This window comes from Ixodes scapularis, unplaced genomic scaffold, assembly GCF_016920785.2.
Source record: "Ixodes scapularis isolate PalLabHiFi unplaced genomic scaffold, ASM1692078v2 PGA_scaffold5__190_contigs__length_132052651, whole genome shotgun sequence".
Taxonomy (NCBI): domain Eukaryota; kingdom Metazoa; phylum Arthropoda; class Arachnida; order Ixodida; family Ixodidae; genus Ixodes; species Ixodes scapularis.
In genome coordinates, this window is record NW_024609880.1 from 90,456,449 (window position 1) to 90,471,805 (window position 15,357).

Sequence of the window (15,357 nt, forward strand, 5' to 3'; positions counted from 1 at the left end):
TGGTTTAATATTGCCGATATTGTTTTCCGTTATCGACAAACTTGACCATGTGTTAGGACAAGGCATATGGTTTCGTAAAATTATAGAACGTCTCTTGCTCACATTACGGACAGTTATTCGTTTTTTCTTAACAGCAAAACTTGCGGCTTCAATATTTCTGGTGTAATATTCCGTTATCTAAAAACCGCGACGTCCGTAACAACAAGGTCTATATTTCGTTAAATGACGAAACGTCTGCAAACCGCATCATAGACGGGTATCCGTGGGAAATATGGGAGCTGTCCGCACTAAATAAGGAAACACTATAACTTTCCGCCTTTTATGGAGCCATATCTACGAGCCATCTGTAGCAATCCTACACCTCCGATACATCAGGTGACTCACGTGGCAGAGCTTGAGCTCTGCCAGGGTGTCACCTGATGTATGGGTGCTGCAGGAGTAGTGCGGATGGCTCGTAGCTATGGCCTTCAAAAACACAGAAAGGTATAGTGCTTCGATATTTAGTGCAGAAAGCTTCCATGTTCAAGCAAGCCAAGGTCACGTGAAGCTTTGGGGTAGAGATTGGTAGGAAGAGTTCATAGCTACGTCATTCAATATATGAAACTGTATAATTATTCACCCTTGGACAAAACAAACAATAGTTCATGGTTTGCACTCCGAAAAAGAACAGACAATCTGTTCTACACATTGCCAGGATTTTGTTTGTGTGAGATCAGCTGATCCTATATGTAAAAAAAGTGAAAGCCGTTTACACCTCCCTGTAACGCCGAGTGAGAGCGCAGCTCTTGAGGAAGAGGAGGCAAAGGTACTGAGGGGAGGGTAGACCCCTCCTCCTCCTCCTCCTCTTCCTTCTCCTCCTGCTTCCCTCATTCTTGAATATGCTCCGGGGGACGTGACTTGGGGAGACCTAAGGGGGTCACGTGACCTTTGGGGTCACGTGACCTTAGAGTGAGCTTGGTGGGTCACGTGACTTTGGGGTGACCTTAAAGAGGTCACGTGACCTCGCGGTTACGTCGACGCCGACGCCGACGCCGCTCTAGCCGGAAACGGGCGCCTAAGAGCTGCGCTCTAAAACTGAAAAAATTAGCACATTAAAAAGTTTCGCCAGAATACCTTTATTGGAAGAAGACAGGCTTTAAGTTGCTGTAAGTTTGGAGAAATTTTACATCATACTTGCCCTTGTGCTGGTTGTTTAGATGCCCCTTCATTCTTGTGCTTAGTTATACTTCAATTGAAAACCTCTTGGGTATCTTTAGGTGACTGAATGAATTATCCGGGTCAGGCCAAGCCAGGACTCCCGTCCACGAAAAGCAGGGGCTGAAGCGGTATACTGCCTTGCCCGGGGGCCCCGAAGGGTCCAAACGTACCCCGGGCTCAGCTCAACCACTAGAAACCCCTCTTTTCCAGACACGGGTTATGCCACGCACAAAGAGGCGTACACTGTAAATGAAAACCGTGAGCTAACAGCCTTTTTCAAAACTGGAAAGCGCCGTGAGAGTCGCGCACGGGCAAATCGCCGTAGAGGCGATTTGCCCGTGCGCAGTTACGTGGCGAGTGTTACGAGTAAAAACACGAAACACTCGCCACGTTTGCCCTAGGGGTAGTTTTCTTGTTGGCAGATGTCTCATGTTAAGTGCCATTCGTGCGAATGCGAAAATCTCTTTTGAACGGCGGAGGGAAACCCACCCGAAGGCCGGCGCACTCAGCTCGCGGACGAAGACATCCGAGCGAGGAGCGACCGTCCGTCACGTGATGTTTACTTCCCGGTCCGTACGCTCGCTCGCACGTGAACCACCACAGCCGGTGAGGGCGTCAACTCTCTTCGATGTCGCCGCGATCATCTGTCACCATTCAACCGCACTAAAAAGGTAAGCTAGCTCATTTTCGCATGCGCCTTGCGAGGTAACCGAAGTACAGAAGGAATCAAAGACGCGTAACTTAACGCAATAGCGCAGGCTGAGTCAGTAAACGCGCTAAATTATTTTGCTCTAGCTTCCCGACTCAGTTGCACGAGGGAAACCTATCCACGCATCAGACTCGACAGGATGGACGTGTGCAGGCACAGGGCTCTTCGCCATTGGTGTTTGGTTTGCTCTGGGCTGAGAAGGCTCTCCCGAACTCTTTCTGTTCGTCACTTTTTCGCTTTCGGGCGCGATAAGAACCGGAGAAATCCGATTTTAACATGAATTACTGAACCGCGCTCGTTGAATAATTAATAAGTGCTCTTGCGTACTGAATTTAAGAAAGCATGTCGTGTTTTCTCTAGTTTACACACTGATGTTTAGGTCAATTGCTGATTCGCGTATCCCCGTTTGATCGCTGCAGCCCGAGTGCAGCCCGAGTGTGGCCGCACTCGGTCTGCCAAAAACGTAATTCGCCAAAAACGTTTTTTAAAACGCTGTGTAAGCCTGATACTTGCCGTTGAGAAGACGTGACAATTTTTACGGAAGCTCAGTGCCGCAGAAAAAAGGCACAACTCGTCGAAAGCAAGTTTCGCCGGTCTCGCGGCGTGTTCAAAGCTTCCTTCGCAGGCTTGAATGCCGGTCAAGAATCGACACCGTGTGGATGTGTTTTGCGAAGGCAGTGTGACGCCGTTGTGCGCCGATGGCTAGTGCGGCTGAGACAAAGGATTTCTTGCGTCAGCTGGGCCATGAACGAGGATCCACGGTCTGAGATCAAAACTTCGGGAGCGCCGTGCGGGAGGACGATGGACTCAATAAAGAACTTGGCGACTTCCACTGCAGTCCCTACAGGAAGGGCTTTCGTTTCGGCGTACCGTGTTAGATAATCTGTGGCGACAATAATCCATCTGTTTCCTTGCGTCGATGGTGGGAAAGGACCAAGTAGATCCATTCCTATCTGCTGGAACGGTACGGTCGGAGGAGCGATCGGATGCAGGAGACCTGCCGGCTTCGTCGGCGGTTTCTTGCGTCGCTGGCACTCGTGGCAGGACCGTGTGTAGAAGTGAACGGTCTTCGGCAGCTTGGGCCAGTAATACCTTTCACGAATTCGGGCCAGCGTAGGACTGTAACCAAGGTGTCCGGACGTCGGGTCGTCGTGGCAGGCTTGGAAGATCTCCGCTCTAAGGTCGGTAGGGATTACCAGCAGCCATGGTGTGCTGTTCTCTCCGAAGTTCTCCTTGTAAAGTACACCTTGTCGGAGGACGCAAGTCGGCAGGGCTCTCGAGAAGACACGGGGGACAGTACCCCCTCGTCCTTCGAGGTGCTCGATTAGCGCGCGCAGCTCAGGATCGTCTCTTTGACGTCGTGCCATGTCGTCGGTGTTCACTGCACCTAGGAAGCACTCGTCGTCATCGTCGTTGCTGCTGCCGGTAGGTGTTTCGACGGGGGCTCTGGACTTTGTATTGGATTTGGATTTGTAGACCACAGTTATGTTGAACTCTCGTAGACTCCATCGAGCGAGGCGTCCTGACGGGTCCTTGAGGTTCGCAAGCCAGCAAAGCGAGTGGTGGTCCGTGACTACACGGAACGGGCTCCCGTACAAATACGGACGAAACTTCGTGATTGCCCAGACGACAGAAAGGCATTCTTTCTCAGTCGTGGAGTAATTTTTCTCTGCCTTGGACAGTGTCCGACTTGCGTAGGCGATAACTCGCGCGGTGCCTTCTTGCACTTGAACCAGTACCGCGCCAAGTACAGCGTTCCTTGCGTTCGTGTGAATTTCGGTTTCCGCATCTTGATAGAAATGTCCTAGACCTGGAGGAGTCTGCAGTCGTCGCTTTAGCTCGTCGAATGCCTGCTGCTGCTCCTCGGCCCATTCGAACTTTTCGGAGTCCTTTGTGAGGTTTGTGAGTGGTGCGGAAATCCTTGCAAAACCCCGGATGAAGCTCCGATAGTAGGCACATAGTCCAAAAAACCTTCGCACGGCCTTCTTGTCTGTCGGTGCTGGAAATGCTGCGACGACGCGAGTCTTCTCTGGGTCGGGGCGCACGCCTTCGTTGCTAACCACGTGACCTAGGAACTTCAGTTCGTCATAGGCGAACCGACACTTTGACGGCTTCAGGTTGAGTCCGGCGGTTCGTATGGCGTGCAGAAGTGCTCGGAGTCGTCGCAAGTGCTCGTCGAAGTCGCTGGGAAACACTACGACGTCATCGAGGTAGACGAGACAGCTCTGCCACTTCAGTCCTGCCAGTACGGTTTCCATGACACTCTGGAAAGTTGCTGGAGCCGTGCACAGTCCGAAGGGTATCACCTTGAACTCGTACAGCCCATCTGGCGTGACGAAAGCTGTCTTCTGTCGGTCCCGTTCGTCGACTTCAATCTGCCAGTAGCCGCTCTCCAGGTCCATGCATGAAAAGTATCGGGAGTGGCGCAGCCGGTCTAACGTGTCGTCGATGCGGGGGAGTGGATAGACGTCTTTCTTCGTCACTGCGTTCAGCTGCCGGTAGTCCACGCAGAACCTAAGCGTTCCGTCCTTCTTCTTAACCAGCACGACTGGAGAGGCCCACGGACTGCTTGAAGGTTGGATTATGTCGTCGTTCATCATCTCTTGCACTTGCTCCTGGATCACCTCCCTTTCTTTAACGCAGACTCTGTACGGCGATCGATGCACAGGGCGCGCGTCGTCCTCGGTAACGATGCGGTGTTTCGCAACGGCGATTTGGCGCACCCTCGACGACGTCCCGAAGCAGTCACTGTATTCGGCGAGGAGGTCACTTAGCTGCCGTCGTTTCGGGCGTGGAAGCTTGGGGTCAATGTCGAGCTGCGCTGGCGCCGTAATGTGTTGCTGAGGTGGGAATGATTCTTCAGCAATCGCGGCGATTTCGGCGGAGTTCCGAATTTCCTCGACGTGGCCTACAGCGGCACCTTTCGTGAGGTGTTGCGCTTTTTGTCGAAAGTTCGTCACGAAGACCACGGTGCGCCCATCCTGAAGTTCAGCCACTACTTTTGCGACGCCTATTCCTCTTCCTAGGAGTAATTGAGGGTTGCCTTCAAGAACAACTTCGCCGCAGGTAGCTGCATCAGCCACTGCGGGTGCGACAACACTTGATCGCGGCGGCAGGTTCACGTGGTCGGCAGCGACTCGGACGGCGGCTGACGCTGTTTCAGGTTCCCCTGAAGACGGAACAGGCTTGCGCAGCGTCAATCTGTTCTCATCAAGGTCGATGACGGCGCCGTATTCACACAGAAAGTCCATGCCGGGAATAACGTTTCTGGAACAGTCTTGTAGAACTACAAACTTCACAGGGCACGTCTCACCGCGGATCTCGACGCGAGCAGTGCATCTCCCGATTGGTGTGATGAGGTGCCCTCCGGCGGTTCGTATTCGAGGTCCATCCCACGGCGTCGTGACTTTTCGAAGGCGGCGGGAGAGCCTCCCACTCAAGACTGAGCAGTCTGCTCCGGTGTCCACGAGCGCTGATGCGTCGTGGCCGTCGATGACGACGTTTAGGTTGTTGGACACCACTGCAGGGGCGTCGTTTTGGTCTCTGGAAGCGTTCGAGTGGGGGCCCCCCGACGTTCGTGGAGGCTCTTGGCGTCGGTCGACTTCGGCAACTCCACCTCCAGGGGTTGCCGCGCCTAGTTTCCCCGGCGAGGAGTGAGGGGGGACAGGCTATCACGTCGGCGTCGGTGCATCGGCGAAGCTGGAGTTCGCGGCGACGGCGACCGGAACTCTCGGCGGGACATAGGCTCGGGGGACTGAGGTCGTTGCAGGTACTCGTCCATCTCAGTAGGGCGTTCACCATGACGGGGGCGCGGGTCGTTCGGGTTTAACCCACGTAGCCCGAGTCGTCGGTATGGGCATCGGCGGTAGGTGTGGTCCACTTCCCCGCAATGGAAGCACAGAGGGCCGGCGTCGGTCGGGCGTTCGCCACACGTCGTCTTGCGGGGTGCGCGAGGCTCCGGACAGGCGTACTGTAACTGGTCGTCGTGGCGTCGGTCGTGCTGCCGCGCAGGAGACTGACGTCGGGGCGGCGCGACATAGGTGCGACGAGGAGGCGGTGGCCGTCGGGCCACTGCGGCGTAACTCAACGTCGGTGGTTCCGGAGCGGTGCTGACGAGAACCTCAGGCTGCAGCGCTTGCTGGACTTCTTCCCTGACAATCTTGGCGATTGAGGGCGAAGCTGGGCTTGCGGCGGCAGGTAGAAACTTCTTGATCTCCTCCGGGACGACGTCCCGGATTATCTCGCGGATGTCCGTGGTATTGCTGCCGGAAGACGAAAAGGCAACGATGCCGGGAACTCGGTAATAGTGGGCGGCTCGTGCTTGAAGGGCACGTTCGATGTTAGTGGCCTCCATCATGAAGCCTTCGACGGTGGTAGGCGGGCTCCGCACAAGACCACCGAAAATGGTTTCCTTCACGCCGCGCATCAAGACTCTGAGCTTCTTTGCTTCGGTGGCTTCAGGATCGGAGCGGTTGCTGAGTCGTAGGACATCTTCCACGAAGCTTACGACGCTCTCGTTAGGGCTAGGGATACTCGCTTGGAGAAGCTCTTTCGCGCGTTCTTTTCGTTGTTGGTTCGTGAATGTTCTTCGCAACTCAGCCTTGAGTTGCTCCCCGGAGTTGATTGATGCTTCATGGTTCTCGAACCAGTTCCGGGTGGTTGCTTCTAAGGCAAAGTAAGCATTCTGCAGGCACTGTTCCGGTGTCCACCCGTTATGACAGGCCACTCGTACATACTGTTGGACCCAGTCGTCGATGTCTTCGTGGCTTTCGCCGCTGAAGGGAGCCGGTGTCCGAGAAGCGACGGGTTGGTAGGCGACGGCAGGAGCGGCGGGGGTCTGCGACTGGTTGGCCATCGGCGTCTTCTTCGGCTTGGGCTTGTCCAGCAGCAAACCGTACTCAGGATCCTCTCCCTTGGTGCGGCGGCTGGTCGGAGTTTCAAGTTCCGCTCTGAGTGGTCTTCTCACCGAGCCGGGAATCGGACTTGCACTGCGGACCCTCAGAGGGGAATGCTGCACGGGCATGCGGTACCCAGCACCTCCACCAAAATGTCACAGGTGGTGGCCAAAAACAATAAATAAACAGGAAGAAATAAACGTTTAATGTGGCGAACTTGTGCCAAAAATAAAAGGGTTCAAAAGATAATAACAGAGCGTCCCGGGCGTCGAAGTCGGCGTAGCAGCAGAGTCGAACGCTGGGGCGAGACTGACTGCAGATCAGCACGCGGAGTACCTTATGTACGCGCGTTGGGTTCTGGAACAATCGGCCTAGATTGTTCGGCGACTGAAACATTCGGAACTCGATCAGACGAGAATGTTCTCAAACTCACGAGAGCGCAATATTGAAAGAACAAATAAAAGAGCATTCCACCGACTGCAATCGAACCCAGACTTTACGCGCGACAGTCAAGCACGGTGACCACTCGGCCACGCGCGCGGTCGCTCGCCAATGAGCGTGGCAATATGTTGCCACGATTATTCAACGGTTTCCCAGCGTCGACTTCAGGAAAGATCAAGTAGATTCATTCCAATATACTGGAACGGTGTTATCGGGGGCGCGATCGGCTACAGGAGGCCTGCCAGCTTCGTCGGCGGTTTCTTCCGTCGCTGGCACTCGTGGAACAATCGTGCGTAGAGGTGAACAGTCTTCGGGAGACTTAAGCGGCGCAAATGAGGTAAGGAAGGAAGAGACAAAAGGAGGGAAAGAGCTCTGACTCACAACTGAGGTTTTAATGAAGATGTCGTAAAAGATAAGAAAGATGTCATGTGTGGTAGTATTAATAAAGTAAGGCAGGGAGAAGCGGTAGGGTTCCAAAGTTACCTCTCTCTGAGAGTCATTTTAAATTAATGACAATTTAATTATTAACGTTTTCCCAAGTGAATATATATCTATGTACAATTATACACATGTGAACGACAAAGATGACGGTGACCCAAAGGGTACACTCGCTATCACAAGAAAGAAAAAAAAACCTTCCTTACCTTGTTTCCTTTGTTTAAGTCAACATGTCTAACCAACTCGCCCAGCAAGTCATTTTAGTCTCCTGGAGCTCGGGCCAGTAGTACTCCTCTCGGATCCCTGCGAGTCCTGCTGTAGCCAAGGTGACCCGAGGTCGGGTCGTTATGGCAGGCTTGGAAGATCTCTTCTCGAAGACTAGTAGGAATTAGCAGGAGCCACGTCGAGTCGGGGGCGGATCCAGAACTCCGTTCTGGGGGAGGTGGGGGGAGAATTTGTAAAGATACTATTTTCCCATTCGACGGAGTGGTTTTCTAAGTGCAGAGTACAAGTGTGCCTGCTACGGTGCGACGTACCCTATTTTGAACCCTCCTCCTTCAGTACCAAGCCTTCTACCATTTGGCAGGCCGGTAGTCCGTTTTATTTCGGGCGGGGGGGGGGGGGGGGGAGGGGGGGAGGGGGGGCGGCGACTTTGTTGGGGTAAAGCGGCCGCCCCCGTCACCCCCCCCCCCTCCCCCCCCCCCCCCCCCCCCCCCCCCTTGGATCCGCCCCTGCGTCGAGTTGCTGTCCCCGAAGTTCTTTTTGTAGAGTATACCTCTCCGGACGGCAAATCTTGGCAGGACACGTGAAAAGGCTCGCGGAATCTTACCCCCTTGTCCTTCCAAGTGGTCAATCAGTGCTTGCAGCTCAGGATCGTGGTGCTGGAGCGCTGCCCAAGAAAATTATCGTCATCGTCGCCGTCGTCGTCTGTGGCACAGCCGGTAGCTGACTCGACGGGGGCTTTCGACAGGCAGTCGGCGGCGCTGTGATTTTGGCCTGATTTGGAGACCACGGTCGGGTCGTACTCTTGAAGTCGTAGGCTCCATCGAGCGAGGCGTCTTGATTGGTCCATCAGGCTCGCTAACCAGTATAGCGAGTGGTCGGTGACCACTCGAAAACGGCTTTCGTATAAGTATTGGCAGAATTTCGTGGTGGGCCCAGACGACGGCAAGGCATTCTTTCGCGGTCGTCGAGTATGTTCTTTCCGAGTTCAACAACGTCCGACTAGCGTAGGTGGTTACGCGCTCTGTAGCCACTGGTCGCTGGACTAGAACCGCGCCGAGTCCTTTATTGCTGGCGTCCGTGTGAGCTTCTGTTTCGGCTGACTGGTCGAATTGGCCAAGAAAAGGTGGCGACTCGATTCGTCGCTTCAGCTTGTCTGATGCCAGTTGTTTTTCTTGTCCTCATTCGAAGTTTACGGTGTCTTTCGTGAGGTGCGTGAGCGGCGCGCCTCTCGCCAAAGAGTGGACTGTGAACTGTGGCTCGTGATTCTGCTGTCCTTTTGTTGGGGATTTTTTTTTTGTGCTGCATTGGGATTCTGCGTTTTTTTTAAAGGGGAGAATAATGCCGCGCGCGCACCTGACCAAGCAGGCAGCGCGCTCGTGGCCTAACGGTTATCGCGCTTGCATTCCACGCAAAAAGTCAGTGTTAGATGCCTTGCCGCGGGTACACAATTTTGTTGACTCTGTGATGTGATATTCTGGTATTGGGCAGGAGATCGAACTATAGGGGGCGCGTTATCGAGCTTGTTGTCCACAAAGCCCGGTGTTTACTAACACAGCCTAACAGAGGAATTGAACCTCGCCGAGCACGGTCTGGGAACGAGCGCTTCGCTCTGACCAGTGCTTCGGACACACGAGGAGCGGTCTTCGAATCGTCATTTTCGATTTCTCTGATCGACAACAAACAAGAAAATCCGGTTTGTTGCCCACACAGCTGAAGCATGCCGCCAGAGGCGTGACTGTTCCATCTCGTCCCCAATACTCGAGAACCGTGTTGCTTGTTTTAGGTCAGATTTTCATAAGCGCCGAACCCTGGCCGATTGTTCCAGAAGCCCACGCGTGTACAAAAGGGGCTCCGCGTGGCGAGCCAGAGTCAGTCTTGCCCCCAGCGTTACGCTGACTTTGACGCTCGCGACGCTTTGTTGTTATCTTCTGTTCCTTTTAAAGCGAAGCTGAATACCTCTACCAGCCAAGGAAATTTTCGTGTCATTGGCGTTGTGAGCAAAACACTCCAAGCGAAGAGCTGAAGGCAAAACAGCATATCTCCTTTAAAATCAGGCAGACAGCATACAGCTCAGTATCTGTTTCAATAAAGAAAACCACAAAACAATCATCAAAATCCATGATGGATGTAAGGCGCGTGTGAACAATAGGAACACCTTCCCACGCGTTCCCGTAAAGATTAGGTTTGCAGCTGCTTCGATGGAGGTTTACTTCATTCTAAGCCCTCGTGTGAAGTACAAACCGCATAAGGGATGATAACGGCGCCTGCGAACAATGCGAAGCAGGTTCCTCCTCTGCGGGTGTGTTTTCGTGTCGGTGTTCTCACGGAAAAAAATACTTCAGAAGATTGAAGCGAAAAGTACAAACCCCACGCATACAACGTACAGCACATATTGGTTTCAATAAAGAATAAGCACAAAACAAGCATCCTAACCATATATTGAATGATAAGGAGCTCCTGAAAACTATGCGAAGCACGTAGCGCGCACCGCATACGTTTTCGGTGAATATTACAGTTGCCCAAGCTGCCGCGGCGACGGCAGCTTGGGCAACGTGGGGAGGTGATTGGAGGAGATTTGCGCTACACAGGGCCGTACCCAGGGGGGGGGGGGGGGGGGGGGGGGGGGTTAGGGGGTTCTGACCCCCCCATGCAATTTTTTTTGGGTACGGCCCTGGTCGGTGCACTTGCAGCCAGCCGATTTTAATCTCCACCTCTGCGCACGCGCAGTGGCACCGGTCGGCTACCGGGTACCAAACCCAGACCGGTTTTTCGGGTTGCTATAACTCTCCATTATATGCCACCGATGCACATGATTCATAGGCGAAAATAAGACAATAGACATTTTCAAAATGGCCGCCGTTGTCCCCAACCCCCCCCCCCCCCCCCCCCCCCGAAATTTTTTTCTGGGTACGGCCCTGGCGCTACACGCTCAAATTTCCTCAAATATGAGTCGAGATCGTCCCTTCTGTCATCGAAGGGAGGCATAAGCTTGTGAGGACTAGGAGATAGCGATATAGATGCGCGACATGACCCTTCACTGCATCTGTTCGTCTTATCTGGGTTGCGCTAGCCTCTGCAAGACAAAGGTTTAATTCGATAATGCGTTGCTCATTTTCTGCCTTGAGGCGCTGTGCTTCCCTCTCAGCGACCCTCTCTTCTCGTTGGCGTGCTCGCTCCTCGTCTACCCAAGACCTCAACACCGCTCTCAACTCCGCTCCTGCCAGTCCCAACTCAGCGCCCAAAGACATTAACTCTTCAACCTCCATTCTGATTAATTATTGTGACTTAGAAGAACGAAGGAACAGACAATATCTTGTCCTGTCGCGGACGCCAGTTAATTGTTGCAAAGGTCTTCGGGGTTAATAATTGACAAGATACAATGTCCTTCGTTTTTTTTTAAACAAGTATTTACAAAAGAAAGCAAAGAGTTCATATGCTTATACTAAAATAAAAAAATAAAAACTTAGTTAAAGAAATGGAAGAAAGTAAACGCAACAGTCACCATGTCTTTGAATCACCCTGCGCATCAGCGGGTCTTGTGTCTGGAGCTGTCGTTGTCGGCTCACAGTTGTGGCTGGCAGTCAGGAGCGGGAGCGGTTGGCTTCCGTCGATGACCCAAGAGTCACCGCACCAAGTGCTCGCGCAATAGGAAGCCGGGCAGCGTAGGTTTCTATGCGCTGCCCTCGCTGGAACAGTCTGCTGGTCAGACAGTAGGAGCGAGCCGCCGATTCTCCTGGCCGATGGTGTCGTTCCAGCCCCAGCACGTTCTCCCGGCCACTCCGTGCACGCACTACAAATCTCTTCTCTTCTTCGACACCTTCCTTCTCCCTCCGAGCGGACCCATGGGTTGACTTGCACTTCTTTTACACATTGAGTCCCATCATCAATATCATTGTTGCCGCAAGACCGCGATGAATAGGCCACGCGTAGTTAGGTCTCCCGAGGAGCAGCGTGAATAGAGCGGCTAAGGAAAAAGAAACAGCAATACGACCAGAGGCGGCGTGCTGCGACCGGTGGCGGCATTTCATATAGTGCAGTAGGCAATATTTGCAGGTGATACCACAGATTCGCTGACCAACCACTTTCACAGCGTGGACTGGAGCACAATCTTTTTGTTAACCGTGCTCACAACCTATTACAACGATTAAACTACAATTAAATGCAAAGTTGCAAGCGGTCTGGACAAGGATGACGAAAATAATCCATGTAGAACGGGAACAAGAGGGACAAAGGTCAAACACAAATCTCCACTATGTTTCAGAGGAGTATGGATTTATACACCCCCCACCCCCCCCCCCCCCCCCCCCCCCGTCAAGGTCAAAAAGTCAAAAGTCAAAAGTCTTTATTTCTCTCCGTTTGGAGAGGGGAGGTAGAGAAAAAAGCAACTCAGTGTCTTGACGAGCCTCTGCTTGCCCTGCAGCAGCAGATAAAAAGATATATACAAGTACACAAATGCACACAAATTCACAATCTCTACACCAATAAAAAGAAAATAAGTGAGCTAAATCGTAAAAACGATTCATGCTTGAACTATTCCGGAACGTATTTAAGAAAATCATTAACAAATACAGAAAGTACGTCCTTCCAAGTTCCACTTAAAATATTTATATTCAATTCAATGCAACAATTTAAAAGGCGCGGTAGTGTATATGTTAGCATTTGATCGCCTAGAGTGCGGTACTGCCCACGCATCTTCAGAACGAGTGTTGTAGAGCGTTTCCCTGAACTGAAGATTTAAGATCGATAAAAGTAAACTGTTGGTACAAAACGACTATTTTAGGAAATGGCTAATTTGTAACTATAGTGACTAGTAATTTGCACAATCTTAAATTTCCGATCCGTGTTTCCGATCAGGAATTGAGGAGCTTGGAGGTCAAAACAAGCTTTTACTCAGCAGCATCGCAGTTCGTTCCGCCTCATTCGATCTCCCGCGCGTGAGTGTCCCCTGCGTGCCTCTGTATCCCCTGCGTTGCCGATGGCCCCATTGTTTGCTTGGCGCCATGTGTGCAGATAACGATACACGACACCTCCCTTTCTTGAGAAACGAGTCCCTTGCTTACAAGTTGAGACGCTGCGTTGGTCTCACTGCTTGGCCACTGCGTGTGGTTCGGCAGGCTTCTCCTGAACTGCATGCTTATTGATGCCATTGTTTTCCTGAGTTTCTGTCTGTAGGTGTGCCCTTGTACGAATCAAACTTCCACCAGCTGTCTGCACTATGTAAGATGTCGGAGTACGTGCAGTTCCCACAACGGTTCCTTGTTGTTGGGACCCTTGTCTGATGTAAACTATTGCCCCTGGCTGCAAGGGTGATCTCTCTCTCACTCGGTGCCGAACATTGTAGTTCGCTGCTTCGGTTTCTCGGAGAGCTTTGTTCCATTGTCGGTACCTGGATCCGTATCTCCATTTTGGTTGGAGTCTGTCAGGTATGTTAATTTTTAATCTTCGGCCCATGAGAAGTTCCGCAGGTGAGTAACCCTCGGGACCCGGCGTTGCTCTGTGTGCCAGAAAACCTTCGGCAACGTTGTCGGATTTGCTGAGGATGTTCTTGGCTGTTTCAACTGCTCTCTCCGCCTCGCCATTGCTTTGTGCGCAGTGTGGGATAGATTTCACTTGCTCTACTCCCCAGTCTCTCAGAAATCGTTTAAATTCAAGTGAACTGTACTGTGGGCCGTTCTCAGACCGAATCAAATCCGGGACGCCATAACGAGCGAACAGGTGATCGGGAAAATATGTGATATGCTTCGATTGTGTCTCATTAAGTTCTTCGAGTTAAAAAAAAACTTGGAGTAATAGTCAACAGCTATGTTGTAATTCTTTCCTTCAAGGTGGAACAAATCAGTGCCAACTACTTGCCATGGACGTTTTGGGAGAGGAGTCTGCAACAACTCTTCGCTTGGTACTTGACGGTGTCTCCTCACAGGTAAGGCATCTGCTCACAAATACCTCAATATCCTGGCTGGGTCACCATGCAGACTCTGTCGCCCTTACTCGACATCTGACCATCCCCTGGTGTCCTGTGTCAAGGCGTTTTAACACTTCCTGGTGTGGTGTGGAGGGAAAGACGAGTCTCGTACCTCTGAGCAGGAGCCCCCTTACTACTGACAATTCGTCGGCCACGCTCGCATATTTACGTACTGCTGGCGTTAATGTCTCTGATTTTGGCCATTTTGTTGAACAGTAGTGCATGACGAGTGAAGTCGTTGCGTCTTTTCGCAACTCGGCCCTGGTGTTGTTTAGCATCTCTGACGGGGCTGGCAGCTGCAGGATTGTCAAAAGTTCATATTCTTCGATGACTGAAAGAAGGTTCTCACCAGAACACCGTAGTGGTTTTCGTGACAGCACGTCAGCAGTGTGCGTTTTCTTACCGGGTATGTGGGAGATTGTGAAATCTTACTCAAGTACTCGCATGCAAAACCGCTGGATTCTGGGTGTCATTTCGTCAATCCGCTTCGCCAAGAACAAAGACACCAATGGCTTATGATCGATCTCAATGTGGAAACGTAATCCGAGCACGTACATCCTGAAATGTTCGCGTGCCCGTGTTGCAGCGAGTGCTTCTTTTTCAACCTGGGCATACTTTTGCTCTCTAGGCGACAGCGCTCTTGAAGCGTATGCAACTGGCTGGCGTTTCCCTTCATCGTCTGTTTGGAGGAGCACGGCACCTAAGCCATACACGACACATCCGCTGCTATTGTCAGAGGCTTCCGAAGATCGTAGTAACAGAGAACGGGAGTTGTCGTCAAGTCTCGCTTGATCTCCTCAACCCTTTTCGGCCACTCTTGGAAGAAACTGGAACCCCTGCAGCAATAACACCAAGCTCTTCATTTAAAATTCCTGCACGCATTTTTTTTCCGTTCCAAAAATGGTTTCATTGGTTTCATATGTTTTGGTAAATGGCTGGAGCAAATGAAAGGTATTGTTACAAGAGCCATTGTCACTCTGTAGAATTTTATACCAAATACACGTATATTTGTCGTTTATGTATATCGTTCTCCCCTTCCAAAAAATAAAATAAAAATAAAACGAACGAAGGTGTAGTGAAGTTGGTCTTGGTAGGTTTTATTCATCGAGCGATATCTAAGCATGGGTGCAAGGATTATATTTGATCTCACCCGTTATAAGCCCTGGCCGAATACGTATATATATAAAAAAAAAGTCGTCACAAAAAATAAGAATGCAAACATTTTTCTGGATCGCGGTATGATAGCCGAGGCATGCACAAAATAGCATGTAACAAGCTCGGACTTGGCACAACCGGTGGGATGCTCTTTTCTCGGACTTGGTTCATGACACGTGCAGTCAAGCGGGGATATTTCTCAAATTCTTTGTCCCTGCTTTCTTTTATAATATGCCCTTCCACCTGTTCTGCGTTTTTGACCCTGGCCGGCGTAGCAGGACATGAGCGCCAGGGAACACACTATGCAGTGTTACACGGAACGGCGTTCCAAGAAA